This window comes from Mytilus californianus, unplaced genomic scaffold (assembly GCF_021869535.1).
Source record: "Mytilus californianus isolate M0D057914Y unplaced genomic scaffold, xbMytCali1.0.p SCAF_9, whole genome shotgun sequence".
NCBI classification, from domain to species: domain Eukaryota; kingdom Metazoa; phylum Mollusca; class Bivalvia; order Mytilida; family Mytilidae; genus Mytilus; species Mytilus californianus.
This window is the reverse complement of record NW_026262745.1, coordinates 1,198,609-1,222,383: the sequence shown is the minus strand read 5'-3', so window position 1 is coordinate 1,222,383 and position 23,775 is coordinate 1,198,609. Positions and strand designations below refer to the sequence as shown.

At 32.2% G+C, this 23,775-nt stretch overlaps 1 protein-coding gene across 3 annotated transcripts in view; it reads right to left on the bottom strand.

The window, feature by feature from the left end:
• LOC127716148 (uncharacterized) overlaps positions 1 to 23,775 on the bottom strand; it is a 551,146-nt gene that overhangs the window by 491,647 nt on the left and 35,724 nt on the right. The gene's annotated exons all lie outside the window — the stretch shown is intronic.

The following is a 23,775-nucleotide window of genomic DNA, read 5'->3' as shown; positions in this document are numbered from 1 at the left end:
AACAGAACTGGTTGACACTTTCTGTCAATCATTTGAAGTTTGTTACATGAAGTCATTGCCTTCAACGGTGACACGTCCGTTGATAAAGGAGAAACCAGGGTTTCAATGCATACTATATAATCTAACCTTAAACATGACGTCATCAATTCACCTTTCGAACTGCTAACTATTTTTAGACAAAGAAGTAATGATTGAAATCTATGTTTTATTATCATTTTACAAAAATTGCACATGTGAAAATAAGAATTAAAATGAATAATTTAATTTAGTGTTGCTTTTTAGAAGTTCTTCAGTATATCAACAATTCTACCATGATATTTGAAATAAAACTGCAATCTTGTATTTTCCCGTTTTAATTATCTATAGAGACAATTGCATTTGGACTAGCTATACTTATATTTTAGAAATGTTTTTTTTTATATGCATTTTGATAAAAAAAAAAAGAAGTACAAATTATATACAAACTTTAAGTAGTCCAATTTTAAAGGTCTTGCACACATTCCTTTTCCTATTTCGACAACTAAGTTTTCGAACAGGCCATTGTTACAGGACTTTTCTATACAAAATATTGGGTCTGTGTTAATATAGCAGTTTAAAATAACAGATATGTCTGGTCAGGGTAAAAATCAAAGGAAATTTGTTTTTTTAAGAATGAATATGTGTCACATTTTTATAGGTTTATTTTTAAAGAATTGTAAGAGCAGATCTCATTTTTGTAGTATTACATACATGTGTGATTTATTGAACCTCTCTCCACTAGGAACCTGCAAAACATTCGCAATGGTTCAGGTGAGGTAAGTTTTGGCAACTAGATTTTCCAATGAATACGGACTTTCTGTCAGACGCAGCTAAGGTAATTTGTGGAATCCAGCTTCTCAAAACGCAGATCTGACATTTTTTTACACCAGCCCAGTAGTCAGCACTTTATGTTGACAAGAAAAACCATTGATATGGTTATTTTCTGTAAATTGTTTGTATATACCATTTAGAACTATTCGAAACATTATGATGTATCTCTCCCTTGGATATGATGACCTCAGCCGTTTTTGGCACAATTTTTCGGAATTGGTTGTTTGCAATGCTCTTTTAACTGTGTCTGATTAAGTCTTCAATTTTGTATCATTCGAGTACCAATGTGGTAGACAAAACGCACAATTGGCGAAACAAATAATAACCTTGGTATTTTTTATACATATTTTTAAAAAAAAACATATACAAAAATACCAGGCTTATTATCGACGCGTGTTGGTGGACGTTTTACGATATCACCAGCTCATTATAGCAATTTATAAAGGCAACAGAGTATACCGCTGTTCAATAGTCAGAATTCGATTAAGCAAAACAAAATCCGGGTAACAAACACAACCAAGGGAAACACTTCAACTATAAGGAAAAACAACGGAACAATAGAAACACTGAACTACAACAAAATCAAACGGCAACATACATAGAAACGGACTGTAGATAAAAACTGTCATTATGTGTGTTGTTTTGAGATATCATTGATATGCTCATTTGTTTTTTTTTTTTTTTTTTGTATTTCCTGCATATCATATTTCAAGTTATTCAAAACACAAAGGTTTTTATCTTTTCGAAATTTTCTGCATCCAATGCTGTTTACATCGTTTTTGATTCGGCTTTCCAATTTTTTTGAGCACACGTCTGGCGTAACAAATTATAAGGATATAAGGATGGGATTGTTGATGATTTTTCAACCAATGGGTCGATGCCACTGTTGCCGGACGCATAATTCATATAGTCATTTTATTTAAAAAAAAATTCTGTAGAGTGAATTATTCAAAACAAAAGTTTTTCTACCTCAAAGCATAGATGTCCTTAGCTATATTTGACATTACTTTTCGGAACTGTTTGGCTTTCTATGTTTTTAACTTATATTATGATTTGTCTAACTAAACTCTTTAATTTCGATTTTAATTTTGATTTTCAAGAGTTTTAACTCGAGTGCCACTGATGAGTCTTATGAAGACGAAAGGGACGTCAGGTGTAACAAGCTGTTAGTCAGCTGGTATCTTTGCTTAGTTTTTCAACCACTAGGTTGATGCCACTGCTTGTGGATGCTTCGTAGTCGAGGGTAGCACCAGTTTAGTAGTCAGCCCTTTGTGTTGACAAGTAATATCATTGATATGGTTACTTTCTGTATATGAAATTTTGAACCACTTTGGGTTTCCTACCTCAAGGCGTTGGTGGCATTAGCCTATTTCGCACAATTTTTCGGAAATGCTGATGTACAATTCCCTTCAACTTCATGTTTGATTTGGCCCTCAAACTTTTTCGAGCGCCAGGAAAAACAGACAGAAATTTACATAAAATATCTTGAAATTGATCATAAATGTTTAATGAATGAAACTAACCCAACACAGATTAAATAATTGGAATTTTAAACGTAAACTTCATTGGCATCGATAGCATACACTTATTAGTTTAATTGTCATCGTATCATAGTCTTTTACAAAGGTGTCTTTTTAATTATTGAATCGTAATTCCCAAATGGAAGAACTTATTGTAGTTGCTGCTATGAATGTATTAATTTTTAAGAATAATTTTTTTAATAATTAAGAAATGAATTATGCTATTTTGTAAACCTATATCATACAGAACTTTATCTATAATCTATATTTATGCTTTATATGCGTTTACTATTACAAAATTTAATTACTGGATCGATAATTTTTTTGTAAAGTGTCATGGAAACATTTAAATAAACATACCTATATTCACTATACAAGCTTTTGCATACTTTTGTAGTGAACGCGATGTATAACATAATTTAAGATTGAAACCTTTTATGTCTTCTTTAAGTTGGCAATCATATTTTGTAAACTCTGTGTGTATTCGCAACGAAGTATGAACGGAACTTAAATGAAAATGTTTCATCTAGTCATTGTTTATGTTTTTTTGCTTATTGCTGATAGTCGAAATGATGAAACTGTTTTGTGGAAAGATATAATGGACAATGGAGACTATAACAAGTATATGAGGAAACCTACTCAGAACACAAGCAAGCCAATAGAGGTAAAGATTGAAATTGTTTTATACACTATTCACTCATTAAACATGAAGGATCAAATAATGACAACCTCAGTTGGTATAATGATGTCTTGGACCGATGAATTTTTGAAGTGGAATAGCAGTTTGTATGGTGAAACAAATGAAATATCTGCTCCTTTATCAAGGATATGGAACCCTGATGTTTGTTTGGTGAACTCTGCAGACAAGTCCACATTTAAACTTGTTAATATCTACAGTAATGGGCGGGTCGAATGGGAAAGTTTTATTGAACTAAACACGCATTGTTTTGTAGATACCACAAGATATCCGTTTGAAACTGAAAACTGTAAAATAGAATTTTCAGCCCAAACTCATGATAACAAAGAACAAGTGTTACGCATCCGGATGCAAGATAATTTTCTGAACCAATATCAATCAAATGGTGAGTGGCATATATCTAACTCTGATAAAATCAAGACCTATCAAAAATACGTAAAACTAATGCCAAAATATTTTCTCGTGTGGTTCTGCACATAGAAATGGACCGACGACAAACCTATTATGTTTGGAAATTTCTCGCTCCATCTATTGCTATTACATTTTATTGTTATGTTGGGTTTCACAGCAATGATTGAGTTATTTAACGAATCTTTACCAAGCAGTTCTGACAAAATTTCTTACTTTGGAAGATTATTGTGGTGGTTACTGGGTATAAGTGGAATAATTCTCATAGTAAATGTCATAATTACATCAATTTTCTACCGTAAATGTATCATATGTGAAAGAGTTTATTCCGCAAGCAGCTGTGAAAAAGAAGCTGACGATACGAATGAAGATCAAGATACAACCCAGTTAAACACAGAAACCTCAAAACTGTGCTCAACTTGCTGCAGTGGAAAAGAAGAAGACATAGGAAATATAGAACTATACAGTGTAAACACGCAAGCAATAACAATTAGTCATCTAGATTCCGGATCCAGACCGGAAAATGAAGGTATGATCATTTTAAGTTTCGAGTAGCCCAAATCATAACTTTTGATAAAGATTCCTCATGGATAAATGCTTCGGTGGTAAATTGCTTGCGACTTATTTTGTATAACCTGACCCAAAATATTTTAGCTACACTGGTTTCATTAATGCCGCTGTTATCTTGCTTCCTCAGAAATACACTTTGCCTTCTACTGCTTGTTGAGCTTAATCTGTATTTTTTTTTATTCTTAAAGCTTGGTGTAGTATAATGCCAATTATGACTGAATCAATAAAGCGTCACAGCAAAGAACGAAACCAACAATTCAAAAACTTCTTTTTTAACACTTAGACATTTATTTTAGTAATATACAAAAGTTATATAAGTCAGAAATGGTAACATAATCTACAATTCTATATACTATAAGTAGTTTGTTAATTCCAGTCACTTCCAAATAGATTTTAAAGTTTGCAAGTGTCTAATGAATAATGTTGATTCTAATTTTTCTAAAAGTTATAATATAGTTTACCAGCAGGCTGTCCATATATTAACGTGTATTCCACAAGTAACTTTTACATCATTCATATGATTTATTTCACAGTTGGTTGTAGTTTATAATGACAATAGATCCATTTATTAAAATATCTAATCATTACCGTAATAGAATAAAATAACATAAAAAGCTGGAATGGAATCTGTTATTTAAGTTTCTGAATATATACTGACGAAAACTAGAACTATAAATTTAGATAATCATAAAAGTCATAATAGGATGGAAATACAATACTTCTGGAAAGTTCTACAATTATTCACATGTTCCTCATTATTTTTGTCAACAAGATTTTGTCAAGCGAGGCATTATATGACTTTTGTCATCTAACCAAAAATCAATGGGACGTGATCAATTAGTTATTAATCATTATCAATTAAACAATCAATAAAACAAATGATACATATCATTATTACATAATACGTTGCAATGAAATACAGTGACTACACAGTTAAATAAAAACCAATAATTTTACATGTAAAATAAATCCGATAATTTCATTCCTCTGACGTCAATCAGCAATGGGTGCTGGCAAGACATTATCGATATTAAATCAAAACTAATTGGGAATGCGCAGAAAAATATATAGTTCCTTGTTTATTCTACTATATGTATAATACCAATACCAAATTGTTTATCATAGTGACATGTTTTTTTAAATTACATATATCAACACCCGGCCCTTTGGACCTAAAATTCACTTAAGCCTTTGACAGCGAAGTTTTCAAAATGAACGTCGTGTTCTTCGCAGAATTTATCTTTAAAGTTGTGTTATTGATTTCCAAAAAACCTCTTCATACTGCATTTCTGACGTCATATCTGTCATTTTGACGTTATATCTTTATTTGCTAGAATTTCTAGCATCCTAGAATATTTGTTATATATAGTTTTAAAGAAATAAAAGTTTGTAATTATTCTTTAATTTGTTTGGAGAACCGTTGTGTCGTACTTTACAAAAAGGGACATATTTGTTCTGAATGCGGTCAAAGTTTAAATACTTAAATACATATGACGGATAATCATTTCACAGCGTTCAAAATAAGCATTTAAATTTGATTGCTCCAATACAAAAAGTTTGTTCTCTTATTAAACACATTGTTTAAAAAATGTGCAGTTTGTCTATGATATTTTCAGATAAGCACTTTAAATTATTCATTTTTAGAGAGGTCTTCAATGGATTCTTCTGGATTAAGTATAAGTTGGACTCTTAAATCATGGTTAAAATTACAGTCCATCAGAAAGTGGCGTTCATTTTCAACACATTTTGAGTCCACATTTTGTAAATTCGATCAGCTTCTGCTTCTCCAACGAACCGCCTTGTTTTGATCCAAAAAGGTGGTATGCCACATCTAAATTGCGCCAGTATAGAACGTTCAGCACGACTGAAGTTCAGTCAAACATATTTTAACATTTTTATTCAGATTTGAATGTTCTGTATGTCCTTATTTCGGAAGGTTTGTAATAGAATTGTCCCTTTCAGTGGAACACAACTTATAAAGTCTGTCTTTTACAAGTCTGTATTTGGGAAAAATAATCGTACATGTCAATTTGTCAATAAGAATACGTTTCACATATGATGGCCAATTGATCGAACAATGTTCACGGTCCAAGTTGAAAACGTGTTAACACAAGCGTGAATCGTCCGATACGATAGCCTTCTTCAATGTCTGATCATATATTACCAGTATTTGTCTTTACATGACAGCCTCCAACATCATCATTTGCAGCAATTTTCAGGGCAAATTTATGAACGTCAAAGAAATGCATAGTCTTATCTTTTTATGATAAGGTTTGTATGACTATGAATTTTAGAAATTATTCCTCCAGTGTCCGGCAATCTTTCAGCTTTCATTTTATAGTCTTTGAATTCATGGAAAATTTCACCCAGGTAGTTGTACTTATCGACGATCTGTTATGAACTTCCTCCAAATTTAAACTTATATACGGATCGTTTTATACAATATTGGCAGAAATGAACTTCTTTCGATTTCTCAGTGATTATAAGGACCCGCCAGCATTTACACCAGTCATTGTGTACATGTCATTTTCATTGAATGCAATTAACACTGTATCGGCAGCATCGATAAATTTAAGTTTCCTGTGCAAGCACCTAGGTCAAGGTCCTTAACTTCCTGTACTAAGTTATTGATGAAAATAGAGAATTGTGTGAGCGAAAGATTTTCGCCTTTTTGAACAAGAAATTACAACCAAATAAATCCGTCAATTTATCATTCAATCAAATATAAGCTGTTTTTTTAAAGAAATTATATATCTTCCTATCAATTTTATTGAAAAGTAGCATATATAGTCAAATGCCTTTTTCAAATCGATAAATGCAGTTTCTCACAATTGCATTTAGTGTGAAGTATGGTTTTCACAAGAACGTTGCGCACGAAATCCATTCTGTTCATCGGTTGGTATATCGTTTACTTCTAAATGAGCGGATACTCTACTGTTTATAAACGCATTATATAATTTAGATCTAATGATTTGTCTTTAAGAATTAGACAAATAATTGCCTGTCGCCAGATTGATGAAATAGTGCTGGTTTCAAATAGTAGCTAAAACAGAGAATGAAGCACGGTTACCATGCACAGATTCATATTTCAAGACTTCATGCGCAATGCTATCGATTTCACATGCCTTGCCATTCTTTGCCACATGCATTAATCGCATGATTTTGTCGATAGTTATTGTCGGATGCAGTTCCTGGTTTTCGTTGTATAACGACTCGAGCTGACGGTCTTGCAAAGAAGACTAGTATGTGATAAAACATTACTATGAAAATCATCAAACTTCGCCGTACTATTGTCAATGTTATAAATATTATCAAAAATATGTTTACCACTTCTTCGACACTGAATCGTAATCAGTTACGATTTCACTATTTGGACCGTCTACTTCCATTAGAATATTTTGTATTTTCGGGGTGCTAGGTTTTTGTCCCAGAAATCATTATGATCAATGTTGCCATATTATCGATTTCCAAACAATAAGATTATATGTACTAACGTTTACACTGTCTTAATTTTCTATCGAATGAATTTTGCGCCTTTTGAAATTTTGAAATTCATCTCGTAATTTGCTTTTTTGTAGAAGGTCACCCGTTAAATACTAAAAACCGCTTTTCCTTAGGATCAAGTAATAGGCTTTGTCACAGATTTTTGAAAATACTTCATACAACTTTGGCTTTTTGATCTATAACTGGAAATCTTAAAAGAGAGGCGAAAGAAACTAAAGGGACATTCAACCTCAAACTGAAAACGCCAAGGCAAAAAAATACAAAAAACAAAAGACAAGCAACAGTACACAAAACACAACATAGAAAACTAAAGACTGAGCAACACGACCCCACAAAAACCGGGGGTGATCTAAGGTGCTCGTTTTTCGCCGGTTTTATGAGCTTTCTTTACAAATGTTCACCTATTTTGAAAGAATTCACCCACGTGTGGAATTTTACAGTTCATTTCATCAACTATCCCCGTACATAGATTTGAGTAGATGTTATATACGTGATTTTGTGTCTCCTTTGAAGTCTCTATTCATTCAATTAAAGTTTGCAATGCTGGTTTTCAGAGATCACACCCAAAAGTTCATTAGAAATCGATTTTAGCCTAAAGATTTTCAACTATTTAATTTCGAATTACTATATTCGGAAATGTCTATTAGTGTTTTAAATTTTGCCAATGAAATAGAATGATCGGGGGTTTTACTCCTATCGCATAGAGAATGGTAAAGATTGTACAGCTCAATTACAGATGGGGAAGTGATAACCTGGAATGAGGAACACAGATCGATAACATTGTGAGGAACACACATATTTTCCATTACAGATTTTCTTCTTCCCGATATACAAGTCAAATTGTCTTTATTCGAGACGTATTTCCCTTTTAAAACACATTTTTTTTATTCATTCAAGAACTCAGCATATTATTATCCATGTTGATTAACTGTTTTGTCAATTACTGTCCGACTTTGCATGGAATCGAATTAAGAAAAGTCATCACAGATGACGATTACGTCACTTTCACTGTAATTAAAAATATTCAACAGAAAGTGCGAAAAAAAGTTTTCGAATATTCGGCCCCGAATAGAATCTTCCGGTGGCAAATAACACGAAAAAATCTTCAACACTGGCATTGACCATCAAAATTAGTTCGAAGCCATTGTTTTATTTATAATCCTACACCTCTGGAGCCTTTCTGTGCATCACGATGAACATATGTTGTCTATTCCAGCCTTTCCATATATATCTGTTAACGGCCCAACCACAAACGTTTAAATGACCAAGTTGTATCGTTCCATAACGGTCCAACCACAAACGTTTAAATGAACAAGTTGTATCGTTCCATTGGGCCGGGGTACTTCTGTCTTTGGAGTTTTCCGAAAGATTTAGCCGTTTATCGTTATAGGTTCCCTGTGGGATTTCTCGAAGAATTGCGCTAGTTTTTTTCTCTGAGAGTCATTCAATTATGGATTTTCGCGCTCTGAATGAAAACAGTAATGTAGCTTCAAATTGTGTTTGTTCCGGAGAATTAGAAATTTCTAACCCGTGTTCTCAAAGCTCTGTTTCACTAGTCAAGGTTTTCTACGGATTCGTGGTTAATTGCACGTGACGGCAGTGATTTTAACTTCAGTTGCAACTGGACGTACCGTTTATGTATGATATCATTCTTTATCTCAATTTAATTCTCAACTTTGGTAAACTGCAATTTTTTACTATTACGGTAACTGCATCATTGCTCAACGATTAACTTGTGTATGTATGTAACGGTCATCGAATTGAGGATTGACACTATCGGCTCGGTTATTTTAATTGATCATGAAACCTTCAATTTCGATAAGGCGTACAGAAAGTGATTAAACAGAATTTGTTTAATCGTCAATAAGTGATGACTCTCGCGCTATATCAAGGCGAACTTCTGATTTCAAAACCTGCATCTAGAATCAATTGTAGATAAAACATCATTTTTAAGTTTATCGATTTTGAACGTTTTCTTACATACTTTCTTGTCCTTGTTTTATGTCATTTACACTAGAAACTACATGAGTAATACTGTTATTGAGCTTTTACCATTTTGGATTGTTTCGGAACGGGATGTTTCCGATCGTTTTAATATTTTTAACGAGTAGTTGACATCATACATCCATGCGAAAATTTAATGGTTAATATTCACAGAAATGGTCAATGGCTCACAACAAATGTTTATAGGAAATGGTAAAACCTTTTTCACCTGGTATTCACACCTGGTTTTTTTTTTGTATACTTTACTAATAAGCTCTATTCTACAGCCGTTTACACTCAAATGCTTGTGCTTTGAGCAGTGCTTTATTTTTTCTCGTTTTTTGTCTCTATTGATATCTTCCGTTTTCGTTGCTTGTATGTGTTTAATATGTATATGCTGCGTTGCTATTAATTTTGCATATGCTTTTTCTATATTGATATATTTTGCTTTTTATAGCGTGTGTTTCTGGTGTAAAGAAACTGTGATTCTTTGGTTGATTTTGTTATGTTATTATATGTCAATCGGTTCAAGAGCTGATGTTTATACGAACACTTTTTATTTTCATAAATACTTATTTACTAGATCATGATGTGTCAACTTTTGTCTTACATTCAAGCTTTTGAAATAGTTACAGTAATTCGTCCAGTTTAAGTTCCGGTGAAAAAGGCTTAGTGTATTGTTTGAATGTAGGCATATAAGGTTAAGACGTAATCACATACATTTGAACTTTTCTTCAGTATTCGTTACTAGGCAAGAATGATAACAAACTGGCTTGGTCTGCCCATAGATTTTGTTACAGCATTATTCTTCGTATTAAGTTCTAGTGAGTTGTGAGTTGAAAAATATTATCAATTGGGTGGTAAGGTCCACAAGTATTTTAGATATTATCAAATCTAGATCATAACTTTTTTTTAGGGAGAGAGGGTGGGAGGGGTAAACGAAGATTACTATTTTAACATTAAAGCATATTCTCTTTTCACTCAAATTATTGATATTTAGCAATTCATCCACCGTACCAGTATACATAACTGACTCTACATGGACAAAGGTATGCTCTTCAATAGTCTAGTCAACGGTCTATCCCCCCCCCCACCGCTCCTGGCATTATACCAGTTTATCCAATAACATCTTTTTCCTTTTGACGAAACGACACAGGGAAAGGTTTGTGACTCTGGTTACTTAAAAAGAGTTACGATGCAATTGTGTAATCTACTATAATGAAGTTACTATACCAATCGAACAAGGTTTAGAGTTCGAACCCCGTTTTGTCAAGGTGTGTTCCACTCCATGATTTACCTTTTACGCCTTTTCCGGAAATACAAACTGGTTGCCATGATAAAACAAAATCAGCCAAATGAGTGATGTTAAACACCAGCAATCAATCAGTCATACATATGTTCATTGTAAGGATATGCTTCTCAATTCTACATATGATAGACACTCGAAATCCACCCTAGCTTTTTTTCTAATAAAATTTCTAAATTTTTAAACACCTTGGTAGCTCATCTCTTTTTTGACCCAGTAAGGTATATTAAAAACAGAAATAAGCATATTGACCAATCCAAACATTAATTAATCAAGCAAATAATATATAAAAACAATTAAATATGATAAAGTGGCTTTATTGCAGAGTCTGATGTATGAAGTCTCTATTATTTTTTTTGTTTATAAATTGCTGATTACGAATGTAATCTGTTTTGAAAGGCCGAGCAAATTTTGACATATCTTAATTTATACATCTGAAGTAAAACGTATTCTATCGAAAGCCAAGATATGTATGTTTTCAATATTGTGTTTTAGATGATACTCGGGATTTGATAGAAGAAATTAAAAATAAAAGGAAAAAGAAGAGGATAATGATAAAACTAAACAAAAAGAAGAAATTGAAAGAAGAAGGAAACAAAAGGCTTCAAAATTTGATGTGTTTTGTTTTATTGTGATGTTTTTACCCTATGGAATTGTATATTCTTACTTCTGCAACCAAATTTTTTTGGTGGAAGGGAAAATGTTGCATAAATTCACAAATGTTGCATAAGGGAATTTTGAAAGAATCGCTCATTTAATAAAAAGTTTGATATACTTGATGAAAGGTATATTTTTACATTTTACACTTCCTATATAATTTGTAAAATGGGTACGTACACATCACAAGAGGAAATATGTCTTGCCTACACATTTTTACAACAGATAGAGAACAAAATTGAGAGGAAATTTTGAGGCAATTGTACTGTAATCAAGTTCAAAGACTTAATGAATATAATACAAAACAATCAAAATTTGACCAATATTTGTATTTATAAGAGTCATAAACGAAAAGTGGGTTCTCCCGTCTAAACCAATCTCAACTTTGCTTTTTTAGTTTTGTCTTTTATCTACATTTCAAACTAATGGAAAACAAGTGTTATATTCCTGATTGGTACAGGCATTTCCTTATGTAGAAAATGGTGGATTACACCTGGTTTTATAAATAGCTAAACCTCTCACTTGTATGGCAGTCGCATAGAATTCCATTATATTGACAACAAAGTGTGAGCAAAACAAACAGACATAATAGGAAAAATTGACAAAAATTTGGGAACAGCAGTCAACAATATGTTATAATCTTAATCACTATAAAAACAAACAACTATGTCAACATAGAAAAACCAAATGCCATATAGACACTCTATAAACAAAGCACATGAGCAAAAATGTAAGACAGGAATACAGAAATTGACCATGGCACAATAATACAAAGGCGGGATGTATGAATACCGAGCCACGCCAAAAGGATATTACCAAAAATAGAATAAACAGTAAAGGTTAATTCTATACAATAAATAATATAAGACTAATAAAAAGAACAATATAACACGCAATAAGGATGATAAACAACTTCAATACCTAGAATATATACTTGAAGACTATCATATATTATTTGTGAAGTTGAAACGGAATATCTATCAACAAGGTCTTGGTATCTTCCGATGAACTTTTTAAGAAAAAGGACGAGACAATCTTTGACATAACCCTGGTTCATCAACTTTCTGCTCAGACACCCTTTGTGTTGCTAAAACAGAAAACTCGCTTTTTCGGTAATGTCACAATCGAGAAAAAGAGATTGTAGATACGACATGTGGTACATATCCTTAGTCATATATGACACAAATATATTCTATAACGGTCAAACGTCCAAAAATCTTCAGAAGGCATGACTTTAGCTTAACCACTTGGGACCTGTGAAATATCAAGGTATTTTATAAAAAGGCTTCCCATTCATCAAACATTTAATTTCTGCGTGTATGTAGGTAGCAATATTACAAGGTAATAAAAATTAATAAAAATTAATAAATAATAAATAAAAAATATAATCAAAGCTTTATATAGAGCCTGAGTGAAAAATCAAAATATTTTCCTTATGTTCTTTCCTCTCGTATCACTTTATAACGAGGTTTTTCATTCTAACTCTATGTTGACCTTTGGCCTGACAGTGATTGGAAACCTGGCATTTGTTTTGTTGTGAGTTGTCTGATTTCAGAAACGGGGGATTATTAAAAAAAAACATTTACAAAATTTAGTTCTTTCTGTCAATCATTCAAAACATGTCAGGACTTAGGGGATACATAGATCTTTACAAATTACATCGATACTCATCCGCTACTTCCAGTCCCCCTTGAGTTGTGATGCCTGTATTTAACCAGATGTATTATTTTTTCAATGATTCAATAGAAAATAAAAACTTCAACTCTCATGATTAAATGAAACCACCAGTGCCTCTATTGTTGAAAGCTTGATAATATGATAAAACAAAAGACTTTCAGGCTCCAACAGAAATGTCAAATTACTTTATAGAACATGTATATCAAATAACTAAATATTGCAAAGCATGCAATAAACTTGATAAAGTAAAATGCCAATATACTGTAAAAAACCTGAAAATTACATGTCACTAATAATATGTGACTTTGTTTCTTTTAGTGGATATAAATGTAACCAAATTAAAAAAAAATCACAAAATAAAACAAGGTCATGGGGTGTGAGAAATAATTAAATAATGAGTATAAAAAAACTTTTTAAGTACCATCAGAGACATATAAAACCATCTCTGGTAACAGATACATAAATATGTGGAATAATGAAGAGTTATCAATCTAAAACAAATTGACCATGTTGACTTGATATATAATTCCTTAGTAAATGCATGTGCAAACAGCTAAACAATTGAAAACATAGAACGGACTCAATCATCATAAAAAAGGATTAACTTAGGTAAAATGTTTTTCCTCTGTCCTTTAGTTATGATATATCAGATCTTAGGATGTTTACACTGGAGTCATGTCATCCAAGACTAATCTTGACATGCTAACAGATCATAATAATTTACTGGACTACCCAAAAAGAATGCACTGATTTAAGAATTTGTTTGAAAGGTTTATGTACATACTGTTATATAGATAAGGAAAAAGAAAGATGGCGCCCATGAAGGTTTGATGTGAATCTGTTGCAGAAAGTTTTGTGTTTTATGCATTAAGAGATATTCTTTACGTCTTTTTTGTTACATCGATGTTACTACTAATTGATTGGAATTGATATATTAAAAAAAAACAGAACTATAATTATAAAGATTGCAGTTTAAATTGCGAGTTATAAAATTGATAACCGAGTGAGTAGTAATAAGCCAATGTTTACATATAGATGTACATATAAAGTGAACTTTCAATATCGTAGACATAGTTTAAATCGCCTCATGAAATATGTCTCAACAACAACAACAAATAACCAGTTTTATTTCTACTGCTAAAGTCGATAAACTGTCAGCCAAAAACACAAATAATGCCGAGGAATCAACATTTACAGAGAAAACTGGAGATAAACAAAATATCACAAATCCAGCCAAACGTCTCCACTCTTGTCTCTCCAGTTCCTCGGACCATATTTTTTGTATAGAAAACGAACTTGACGATATCAAGCAGTCCCTGAAAAATGTACCGAAAAAATCAGACCTAACAGAGATTGTCACCGAGATATTTATACAATTATCCGAAAACCTGAAAAAAACAAATTAAAAAAGAGATAATGTCGGAAGTAAAGTCAGAAGTCGATAAATTAAAAACCAATTATGATTCCAAAATATCTCATCTTCATGACAAATTAAACACTATTGAGTTTGAAAATGGGAATCTCCTAGAAAAAAATGCTAGTCTGCATTCTGATCTTAGAAAAATGAGGGATGTCGTTGATGAAAACAACAAGAAAGCCACTGAAAGTGTTCGGCTTGGTAACTGGAACGAACAATACTCACGTAAGAAAAATGTGAAAATATACCAATTACCAGAAAATCGAAATGAAGACCTACCACATTCTCTTCTTAACGAACTAAAGAACAAAGTCAAATTAGACATCAACCCGTCTGAAATTGTTGCAATGCATAGAATACCAGGGAAAGAAGGGAGTCCAAAGCCAATTCTCATAAAATTTCTTAGAATGGATACCAAAATTACACTTCTGCGCAAAAAGAAGAGTATAAACGAAGCACTCAAAGTTAGAATTTGTGATGATATTACAAAACTCAACCAGGGTCTCCTAAATAGACTGTACCAACATGACAATATTGTAAGCTCGTGGTATTTTAATGGTCATGTATATGGATCAGACGAGGAAGGAACTAGACATCGGTTCGAAATATTTGACGACATAGCCAAAAAACTGAAAAAATAAAATGAATGTAAATCACTTTGAACATTAACATGCTTTCCATATTTGTTTGATATTGTCAAGTACCATATGTATTTTTATATAATTCCTGTTCAATTATCATTATTTATTGTCTACAACACAAATTTGAACCTTGGGTAGATATTTGTCTCTTTGTCTCTCATACCACTCAACTATTTTTATTTTGTAATATTTTCCGGAAAATATACGTTTCCTACGTATTTGGTTTTAATTTTAGAAATAATCATATTTCCGGTTTGCTTGCAGATTGTAAACATACAATTTTTTTTATTTACATCCATAGGTACTTCGTTTTTACACATGATATTTACACACAAACAACTGACAAATGGTTGCACTATTAAAGGATGTCACATACATCTATCTTCCTAAATATAGTATTACCAGAATCTAAAATATAGACAATCTAAATGTGTTTCTCACTTTTGCACTCGTAAATTGAAACTTAAGTCAAGTTTACAAACTTTTGTCAAGCATATTCTATAGATTAGTCTTGTCAATTTCACTGCGCATTATTCAATTTTTGTCTGAAATTCAGGCTAAGTGTTATCCTAGTTTTGCTTATTTATTTTGCTTTTGTTTTGTTTTGTTTTCTACATTTTACATTACAATTACTACTACACATCTTTGTAACTCTAAAACAAAGATTATTGCATGAACACAGACCTTGCTCATTTTTTTTTTCAATAGTATTACAGTATCACAAGATAAGTGATAAGTGATAATTGATATCGTTAACATCTGTTATTTATCAATGTTTTCCTTTTATATATATGTTATGTACATGTATGTTTTGTTTTGTACTTTATCTCGTCTAATTTTGAGTGTCCTGTTAATCAATGCATATGTCAACTTTTGGTTTCAAAGGTCTGTCCAAAGTGTACATCATGTGCTTATGTTTCACTATATATTCATTATAAGTTTTGATAGTTTTGACTGATCAATGTTTTTAACATTAATCTGTAAACTTGTAAACTATATTAATCACACCATAGTCCTCCCTATAATCATAAAAAATGTTTTTATCCTCAGTAGTATTATTCAGTTTTTGTTACTGGCCGCTGGAATTGAGCAAAATCCAGGTCCAGATCAGAGTAACAAAAAGAATTTGAAAATAGTACACAATAATGTGTGTAGTTTACTTCCTAAGTTAGATCTCATTAACAATGAACTACATGAGTATGACATTATTTGTATATCAGAATCTCATCTTGACAAGTCAATCACTGATGACCAAATTAAATTAAATGGGTTTCATAAACCTGTTAGGTTAGATAGAAATAAACATGGTGGAGGTGTGACCATTTATGTGAAAAATAGTCTACATTTTATTATACGGAATGACCTATCCGTAAGCAATCTTGAATTACTTTGGGTTGAAGTGAGGAATTGTAGTAACGAAAAATTTTTAGTTGGTGTTTTATACCGGCCTCCAAACTCAAATTCTAATATATGGGACTTATTTAGTGAGTCAGTAGATACAGCACTTGATTGTAATTTGCCAATTTTCCTTTGTGGTGATTTTAATTGCGATATGATGTCAAACATAAGTAACTCTTTTAAAAAGTTACTTAACCGTTTAAACTTAGAAAATGTTGTTTGGGAGTCTACCAACTTTACAACCCAAACTGGAACTCGTATTGATTTATGTGTGACTAATCGCAAAAACTTAATTAAATCAGTAACTGTACTTACACCCATATGCAGTTCTCATTCTCCTGTTTCAGTCGAAATTTCATTTAAAACTTTATACAACACTCGTTTAAAAGACAAATTCGTAATTTTAAGCGTGCAGATTATGAAGATCTTAAAAACCAGTTAAATGATACTGACTGGGATGATGTTGTTTTTAATTCAAATAATATAAATGATGTTTATATGAACTTTGTCAGAACATTTGAAAGTACTGTCAATAGATATATACCTACTAAAACTATTACAGTAAGACCAAATGATAAACCATTTATGAACAACTTGATAAGAAACAAGACAAGACATCGTAATAGAATTCACCACAAAGCGAAAACTTCAAATAATCCAGATCACTGGAAAAAATTTAGAGAAATTCGTAATGAAATTATCAGTTTTGTTAGAAAGGCAAAAGATGACTATAAGTGCAAATTGACATCACAGCTCATTGACAAAAATATTCCTCCTGGTAAATGGTGGCGCATTGCTAAGTCTGTATCAAATTTTACTAAAAACAGAGATTTTATTCATCCTTTGGACAAATCAGAGATCCTGAACAATCATTTTGCTAATATAGCTAATATTGATACGGAACCAGAAATTCCTGATAATAATGAGCCTCCTCCATGTCATTTGAACAGATTTGTCATCACTGAGAAAGAAATTTTAGACCAGTTAAAAATCTTGAATGTTAACAAACCAGCTGGACCTGACGGTATCAGTCCTAGAATTTTAAAAGAGGTTGCTAGCTTTATTTCTAAACCATTAACTAAGTTATTTAATATGTCTCTATCAGTTAAACAGGTTCCACTGTTATGGAAAATTGCACATGTTAATCCTATTTTTAAAGGGAAAGGTAGTCCACATTCAGCTCTTAACCATCGTCCAATATCTGTTACTAGTATTGTTTGTAAGATTATGGGAAAAGTTCTATTTAAACATTTGTATAATTATATGAGGAGTAATAACCTTTTGTCAAAGTTTCAATCTGGATTCCAGCCAGGTGACTCTACTGTTAATCAGTTAATCGAAACATATCATAAAATTATTAGTAATATGGATAGTGGGAAGGATGTAAGGTTTGTAATTTGTGATGTATCTAGAGCTTTTGATAAAGTTTGGCATAAAGGACTTTTATTTAAACTTAAACAATCTGGCTTAAATGATCAGCTCTTATCTTGGATAGAAAGTTATCTTTCAGATCGTCAGCAAAAGGTAGTTTCAGAAGGCTTTTCGTCAACTCTAAGAAGTATACATGCAGGTGTCCCTCAGGGATCAGTTTTGGGACCCTTTCTGTTTCTTATTTATATAAATGATATAGTAAATGAAATTGCTAATGATATTAGACTTTTTGCAGATGACACCTCTTTATTTGTTAAAGTAGATGATGATCATGCTGTAGCAGCTGCTTCTTTGACTGATGACTTGGATGTTATCTCAAATTGGGCAAAATCATGGGCTGTTCAATTTAACTCTAAGAAAACTAAAAATATTTTATTTACTAGAAGGGAAAGAGAGCATCCACCTGTATTTTTGGGATAAATGGCGAAGAGGTTGAGAAAATAAATATTCACTGTCATCTTGGGATAACATTTCAGTCATCAGCTTCATGGAACACACATATTGATATTATTTATAAAAAAGCATGCTCTCGTCTATCTGTCCTTCGTCAAGTTTAACATTTATTAGATATGAGTTCACTTATACGTATTTATTATGCTTTTATTGACCTATATTAGAGTATGGTGATGTTGTTTGGGGCAATTGCTCCCAGCACGAGTCTGAGCTTCTTGAAAATATCCAAATAGAAGCTGCTAGAATTATTACAGGATTACGACGTATTTCCTCAAGACAAAAACTTTATATTGAATTAGGTTTAGAAACTCTGGAGAATAGACATAATAAACATAAGCTTATACTATTCTATAAAATATTAAATGGGATGACACCTGCATACTTATATGAGTTAGTCCAGCCATATCTTCCCAGACAAACCCCTTATACTTTGAGGAATGAAAATAACACTTTTCACCCGCCTCTTGCTAGAACTAGCTCTTATTTTAATAGTTTCATTCCTTCCACTATAAGACTTTGAAATAGTCTTACTTTGAGTTTACAAAAATCCCCAAGTTTGGGTATATTTAGAAGTGGACTGGACAAGTTTTATAGGACTGATGATATATTTAAACCTTTCAACTATGGGATAAGGAAACTTAATATAAGTCATTGTCAACTCAGAAATAATGCTAGCAACCTAAAATTTCATTTGTTTATTCAATTCGTATCCGAGAACACTTTTTGTGCAAACTGTAATCATCCTGTTGAGGATAACCAACATTTCTTTTTTATTTGCACCAAGTACAATGATGTAAGACATATCCTATTTGATTCCGTTTACTCCATTGCTGATAATGTTGACATTAATATTGAATTATTACTTTTTGGAAATAGATTATTTTCATATGATATGAATATTGCTATTTTTAAATCTGTTCAGAAATATATCAGTGACACTCAACGTTTTGTTTGAAATTTACTCAATTTTTGTTTTATTTAGTTTTATTTTTTATTTTTTTTTCTCCTCCACTTCAACATTAATTCATTTATTCCACTAAGTAAGCTTAGTGTCTCTTTCAAGCCATACATATATATTTCTAATGACTTATAAAGGATATTTGCATGTTTCAAGGTACTTGAATAAATGATGAGTAATTGCCTATATACTTAGATATACTTTACATTTAATAAGTAACACTGTAAACATATATTTGCTCGTGTGTGCCCATAAGTAGCATGCATGTTCCACTATATTACATTATTTTAAATACAGTTGTTATAATTAAATTATACCTTGTACATGTAATATGGAGAGAGCTTTTATAGGCTGTGCTTGTTGCTCAATCCTTTTCATATCTTGAATAAAATATGTTTAAAATCAAATAGATAATGAGCTGAATTCAGAATATCTGTGTGCTTTTCAAGAACGTAGACAACTTATGTTCACATTTTGTTGTTCTCCATCTCAAAGTCACAGTGAGACCTTCAATACGGGGCCAAAAAACCTCTCACCTCACTGCAAGTTTACGGCCTCTAGCACCGGTTTGAGCGGAATTCTTTGCCAAATAATTTGGGTAGACTTTGGAAGATGTAACACCAACAAATTGGGCCCGGTCAAAAAGAACATACTGGAAAGTAGTACATATTTGAAATAAAATTGTTCCTACACTTAGGTGTAAATATCAAACTATATAGATATATTTAGGTATCAAAGTTTGACTGATAATTCTGAATGATACAAAAATGTGTGAATAAATCTAAAAAGGAAGGCATATATATATATATTGACTGTTTCTCAGATATGAAGTACCTGCTTTGGTATATTCAAAGTTCTGGTAACCGGTACGGTTTGATGTGTAATAAATGGTAAATAGACCCCCCCCCCCCCCTAAATGAATGTATACAAACTGGCCAAAAATTAAGAGAATGATGAATGATGTGGCACACATTTATTAGAGAAGTTATCTGAAGAACAAATACACCATAACTTTAAAAATATATAAGAGCATGCATGCGTGTGTATGAGTTGGGTAAATAGCCTTTGTATATAGAGAGCTATTGCAGAATACTTAGATATTGGTGTACATTACATTCTTGTAGCTTGGAAATGTTTAAAAGGTCATTTTTAAAACCTCTTGACAAACAAAACTGGGCCTTATGTAAGAGGTACTGAAATATTGTTACACAGAAACATATTAGTTGGTTATGGTTGTCAAGATGTATAGTTACATGCTATTACTACTGATTTGTTTTTGCAAGACATTGTTAATAGAATGAAAGGTAATTTTGTGAGTGAAATGAATGCTTTTTTTAATGAGTCACCAAAGTGGCAATTTTATAGGTCTATACACGATCCAGATAATTTACAATTTTATTTACAAAATCCCGTTAACTATATGTATTTTGTATAAGCCATGTATTGGTAGATATAGATTGTCTGCAAACTGCCTTAACATGAAAACCGGTAGGTTTTATAATATTGAAAGAGAAAAAATATATTTTGTAATATGTGTGACAAACATCTGATTTAAGATGAATATCATTATACTTCAGTATGTGACAAATATTTTGATATAAAAAAAACCATATAAAACCATTTTATTGGAAAAAAAACATCTTGTTATATAAAGAATAATACATTGTAAAATCCGTATCACATGCTGTAGCAACCCGATTACCCAGTAATTGATTTGTAATACCTGTTTTACGGGCGCTATAATTATCTTTCCGCCCACTTATATGTGCTGATTCAGTCATGTTTTTACAATATTTGCAATAGTGTGTTTACCCATTCACTGATTTATAAACCAGTTCCCCATTTTTTTATTTTTAATTCCAACATAAAATTTTGAGTCAGAAGACTTCATCTGTTCTGGTCTCTTTTCTGCATAAGTAAAGTAAACTGTGTCTGGACATCTAGGATTTCCTGCGACAAAACACAATTTAATTTTTATTGTATTTTTCAAGCATTTCACCCAATAAATTTACAGGAAATCGTGGCTATACCATGTATCTTGTATCGTGCGTGAGAGATATTTTGAATGTTTGTGTGTTAGATATATTCCTTTGGAGATATTAACACTGTATTTTTTTAATTTCATTAAAATAAAAGTATTAATGTGCTTTGTCCTCTAGCAAATTATCAAAACATAGAAAACTAAAGACTGAGCAACACGAACCCAACCAAAAGCTGGGGGTGATCGTAGGTGATCCGAAAGGGTAAGCAGATCCTGCTCCCCATTTGACACCCTTTGTGTTGCTCATGTTAGTACAAACCCGGTAATAAGTCTAATTCGGTAGGTCACATTCGAAAAAAGGGGACGGGATTGTAGTTACGACATTAGGAACATATCCGCTATCATCTGTGAAACGGATATTCCGTAACGGTCAACCAACTCGTGATGGCGTCCGTAAAATTTACCAAGGGATGATTTCAACTTCACCACTTGCAACTCTTGGTTTAATAGCTTCCTTGTGAGCAGCAACCCTCTATCAAGGAAATCATGTTAAAGTTAAAGGATACTGCCAACTTCTTTTCTTTCTACCTAAGAAGTTCCTGTATAAAGTCAGCCTCATATGAATAAAGTAACAAGTCGGCAAGAAGAGGGGCATAGTTGGTTTCCATGGGAATGCCGATTGTTTGTTGAAAATCACGTCCTCCAAACGTAACAAATATGTTGTCAATCAAGAAATCAAGCATCTTGATAATGTCAGTTTCAGACAATTTTTTGTTAGAATCAGAGTGATTTTGTACAAAGTAGGATTAATCCCTCCCTAAAACAAGATACTTGTATCTACGTTTGCCATTTTTTTTATGAAACAAAGCAGGACCAACTCTTTCAATACTCCAGATAGTTTTCCCCTTTTAGCATTTGCTGAAAAAAACAATAATCAAGAATATAAAAATTTAATTTACTTTATTATATCATAAAAATAAAAATAAATTATATATTAAGCATGATTAAAACAATACTTTGAATTGAAACTGGCTATCTGTCAATCCAAACATGTAGTTCATGGTCATTTAACAATGCATTTATTTAGGTCAACAAGTAGAGAAAAAAGGCAGCAACTAAAAATTAACTTTTAAAAACAATGAATAAAGATGTGAGACGGCATTTGTGTATTTCCAAAGAAATTATAAATCTGATATCAGACAAGTCTGCACACTTCTAAAGTCTTAGAATTTATATTGTATGTCCATGTGATGAACAATTCATTTATGTGGAAGTGCAAAGACTACTTAGGCTGACACATTCATGATACCTTCAACTATGGCAGTTCCTTTACAGTTACAACAAGATTTGTTTAACAGATTCATAAACAGTTAAAACATGTAACGTCGTTTCATATATTAAAAAGTACTTGCCTAGCCCCAACAGCTTCATTTCATATAAAATCTCAATTTCTTCCTTTGTAAGAGGGTCTGCTTTTCTAGGTCCATTTCCTTACCCTTCTGCCTTAGAAACTTTCTTTTCGAACCAAGAACATCTCGGGAGTGATTGTCTACGATTATAAATACCGGTTGATGCTGCCTTGTATAGATTTCAGAGTGTCCGGCCCAAGATATTCTCCATCAGGTTTTTTTGCAGTCATAAAAAACTAAGCTAGATGTAGGTCAAGTTCTGTCGGCAAAATCTCATGAATTTCCATGTCTTCTGCTTGAGACTCGAAACATTCCTGATATTTGTTTACATTTGTCTTCATGACTTTGTTTTCCTGACAGTGTTGGCATTGATCATCTTCAGTATGAACTTTTCTGTTGTTAGCTCCACCACGGGTTCTTCATCATTTTGAAAAAAAATGTTCAGTTATCTTATCCTCTAACTGTAAGATGTCTTCCGCCAGTATGTTCATCGTTTGTTCTCCCACTTCTACTGTCCGCGGATTGCGACTAAAAATGGACAACATTGTTGTCTACTAAAATTTCAAGCGGATCACACCTGAGGAGTTAAAAAAAAGTGTCGAGAGGTTCCAAACGAGGTGCGATACAGGCAATGCGATACGGGGTATGCAATATAGGGTATGCTATGCAGGTCTGGAATTTCCATCAAATATTCAAAATCGCGGTAACAAGTACTAAACATATGACAAATATTTATACAATGATTGTCTGTTCATATCATAAAAGCCGTACTGTGACCTATAATGGTTTACTTTTATAAATTTTGACTTGGATGGAGAGTTGTCTCATTGGCACTCATACCACATCTTCTTATATCTATTAACAATCTAGGTAAATACCTTTTTTTAGCTGCTTAGATTCGTTATTTATAATAAAA